This window comes from Sinocyclocheilus anshuiensis, unplaced genomic scaffold, assembly GCF_001515605.1.
Source record: "Sinocyclocheilus anshuiensis isolate Anshui unplaced genomic scaffold, SAMN03320099.WGS_v1.1 scaffold30, whole genome shotgun sequence".
NCBI lineage: Eukaryota > Metazoa > Chordata > Actinopteri > Cypriniformes > Cyprinidae > Sinocyclocheilus > Sinocyclocheilus anshuiensis.
Genome location: NW_015542336.1, coordinates 279,201 through 283,562, shown reverse-complemented (window position 1 = coordinate 283,562; position 4,362 = coordinate 279,201).

The window sequence follows — 4,362 nt, the reverse complement described above, 5'->3', positions numbered from 1 at the left end:
TCTTCATAGAGATCATTTAAACTGTGTTTAAATGATCTCTATGAAGAATTTCAGTCAGGTTTCTGTGCTATGGTGGGGCCTGAAACCTGACTGAAATTCTTCATAGAGATCATTTTTTTGCAGGAAGGAGCACAATTGAGCAGACACAACTTTTTCTAAACTTTTAGACATAAACGGAAGATTTGAAATAGGTCTGCGTCACGACCAGAGCTCAAAGCCGTAACAAATGGAAGGAGGACATAGTACGGTTGGTAAGGTTGCAACAAAAATATTTATTAACATAAGAAAACATATATAAAACAAGGAAGCAATGAAAAATAACTACAATTTCTGTCTGACACAAGATGTTATAGTGTCAGACAGAATAAGTCTCACAGCTCATAACAAAATCCAAATAAACAACCCAAAACCAAAAGCAAACACAAAACAATCAGGAGCAAACAAGCAACCCACACCAACAAAGCCAAAGCTTTTTTTATAGAGGGAAGAATAGGTGGACATCATTCTCTTGATGAGTCTCCTAGCCACACCCACTGGCCGGCCGTAGCAGGAAGAGTAGGAGACTCGTCACAGTCTGTAATTTGTCAGTTCACTAGGATCTAGTTGTGGTTTCTTAATAAGAGGCTTAATAACCGCCAGCTTGAATGGTTTTGGGACGTGAACAAAAGATAAAGACGAGTTAATAATATTGAGAAGCGGTTCTTCTGCTACAGGTAACAACTCTTTCAGTAAAAGTGACATGGGATGCAAATCTGAAATTTATTAAGGATGTATTTACTATAACAACACAGTGATCAGAGAAAAATGTCTGATGTGTTTGATCAACAGTGTCATAATTTAGCTTTAATTTTCTGTATAGCTGCTTTGCAATGATTTGTATCGTGAAAAGTGCTATACAAATAAACTTGAATTGAAAAAACTTGAATTGAATTGAATTCATAATAATCTGTGTTCAGTTCACTCCTGATCATTATATGAACATCAGAATAAAAGCAGCTGTTGATTGTGTCTCATCAGCTCCGGTGATTCTGGATCCAAACACTGCAAATCCACATCTCATCCTGTCTGATGATCTGACCAGTCTGAGATGGAGCTTGACCAGTCAACCATTTCCTGATAATCCAGAGAGATTCGACGAGTATGCCTGTGTTCTGGGTTCAGAGGGTTTTAACTCAGGAACACACTGCTGGGATGTGGAGGTTAAAGAGAGTTTGTACTGGAGTCTTGGAGTAACTACAGCATCAAACCAAAGGAAGGGACCTGTTTTCTTTAACACTGAGGTCTGGTGGGTGCAGTACGGACTGGATGAGCGGTTTGGTTTTCCTGTTAAACAGAGGCTGGACAGGGTGAGAGTTGATCTGGACTATGACAGAGGAACATTGTCATTCTCTGATCCTGTAACTAACACACATCTACACACATTCACAACCACCTTCACTGACACCGTCTTCCCATTCTTCTGGTGTAATGATTTGAAAATTGTGCCAGTTAACTGAAAACTGTAACATTAAAGGAAAGGCCCAAGCAGGCTCCAATAAATCTGGTCTCCCACAGGCCATTGCCAACTTTTATCCTCTTTTTGATGTTGGCCAAAAGGTTTGGCAACACGTTCCTCAAAGAGACTCCATTGGGGGAGATCTGACACCAGATACTTGTGATGTCCGATTCTTGAAGAAATTGTTACTTTGAGCCAATCTGCAGTGAGGAACTGGTCGAGATTGTTTACAAATTCTAGCTTTAGATCCAGGGTGATGATGCAAGGTGCACAGCCAAAGCAGCACACAAGACCAGAAAGAGCTGGTTCAAGTAACTGTCAAAGTTTTGACTAGTATTGTCAAACGTATTGGTACTTCAGTACCAAGTCAGTACTGACATTTTAAAAATGTACCGGGTCAGTTCAGTACCCACTGATAGGCGGCTGCTTTTAAACACCCCTGTGCATTCAGTATCTGTGTGAGCACTCTGTGAAAAGAATCCAGTGTTCCTATTTACGAGTTTTTTGAAGCAATGAGAATTGTAGCCAATCACAGACATGTCTGTTGAACGTGTGAATGCACTTGCCAATCACACATTCCAATCACAAGTTAAGTCCGAATCTGCTTAACATTGCTCAAAATGCCAGAGTTTTTGTTTCACACACTCGTGTATCCTTTCATTATAAAGTATATAGATAATGAAAATAAGAGATTCGTTGTGCAGTGTAGGCAGCTTCACTTATTATAACAGGAGTTTTCTTTCGAGTGCAGAACTCCATGAACTTGTGCTCAAAACTGTAGCGATTGACAGCTTTAGTGATTATAAAGGTAGTGCTCTTTATAACCTATCCACAATTTGAATAAAAGATGTATTTTAGCATGCCGCTAAGTACACACTGCAAAGTTTCAGGAGTGACAAAAGTATTTATTTGTAAGCTTGAATCTGAAACTGCAATGACTGTCATAGTGATAACCATAGCAATGAACGGGACAAAACAATCTGATACTGTATGTCAAAATAGATCAGTGCATCATATCTTGGAGTGTAAATGCAGACTAAGGGGGCTTTCACACTAGCACTTTTGGTTTTGTTTTGGATAATGTGAATTAGGGCTGCACGATAAATCGAAATGGAATCGAGATCGCGATTCGACAGAAGATGCGATTGTCATGCGTATCTTTCTGTGAAGCAAATGTGGTATTTTCACATGCTTTCAGATGGAGCAGCATTTACTTCACAGAGCCGTAGTTCACTGAGAAGCTATGCAAACAGCTGTCATTATCGCGAACGATTTCTTCGATTTTAGAATCGGGCAATAAAATCGTCTGCGATTTTTATTTTTTTTTGCGTAACTTGTCAGTGAACTATGGCTATGTGTAGTAAATGCTGCTCCATTTTGTTATAAAATCTTGAGGGAACCCATGGTGAATTAGTCTTCCCTTTTGACATCATCTCTGCACCACTCCATAGTTTTTGCTATGGTACCAAAAATCTGGAAATTTTACTGGTGTTAGTGCCGACTACTAAAATTTTGGTACTGAATAAAATATGTTTCAATTTGTTTCTGTGTATTTTATGTGATGTTACTAAAACAACTTTAGTAACATTTGTTTTTCAGTTGCAATTCTATTTCTTCATCAGAAGTGTTTTGAGTGACATTTGAAGAAATCAGATTTCATCAGTTTATCAATGACAACACTGTGCCTGCATTGTGACCCAGTGTGCCTGCCACGAGCCAGATACCCACTTCTTTCTTTTTACTGCATTACTGCCATCTACTGATAACTTCGTGATGATGATTTACTGCTGATTACAGAACCGGCATTACTATCAAAATGCGCATGACAATCGCATTCGATTAATCGTGCAGCCCTAATGTGAACACTGTTTACTGAACTCAAGTGTGTACTCGCAAACTGTACCCGAGTCCGCCTAAAAAGGATGCTCTAGGGTATGGTTCATGCAAACTCTGGTACGGTTCGCATCTGATGTGAATGCAATTGTACTAGGTCACTGAAGTGAGCCGCTATTAATAACGTATGAATTGGTCAAACTGTGTATTTGTGTGTTAACTCACTTGCTTTCCTCATAAGCCTGACTGACTTGCTGTGAGCAGAGAGAATTTATATTTCATTTTTGGTTGAAGAAATTGATTCCCGCGTTCTTTTGAACCCTTTGCATTACATTCATGACAAATGGACGCATGTGCCGTTCTGTCTTGGCGCTTTTGAGACTAATCTAAATTTTCCAAATCTGTAGTACTAAAATGAAGCGTCCATTCATTTTGCCATCTTCTGCATAGTCGTTACTTAGCAACAGGGGCAAACGGCTGTGACTCTGATGCAAACGTTCCGTGGTTCGGAAGCAAAAATTACCGTGTGAACACAATCAAATTCGGACCAGGCAATCGAACCAAGTGTGAAAGCACCCTAATAGACTTGCCACTTGTTTTATGTAATGTGTTACCTTGTTCTTTATTATATTACTTGCTTTTCACTGGACTTTTTTAAAGGAATTTACAAATATTTGAAGGCTACATGCTGTTTCAATATCTTATTTACTTATAATTATTATTATTATCATTAAGGATCAGAAACTTTCTCTTCTACTTTCTCTACATCTGTATCCCTCCTCTTTCCCTGCCATAAAAGAACAAAAGCCCCAAACAGCACTGCGTGTTCAGCTTGGAAATGAACAAGTTCTACACTAGTGGCTCTTATAAGTTTATAAACCAACAGGCAGAGTCAAAAGTCCGCATTTTGGTCATGTCTGATTCAAAAAGAACTGATTGAGCCTGTTTAAAGCTGTCAAAGTTTTCTGAGGATTACCAGTCTGACGAATGAGATGCTGTTACTATGCGCATGCATTTGTACCACCAAGGACCTG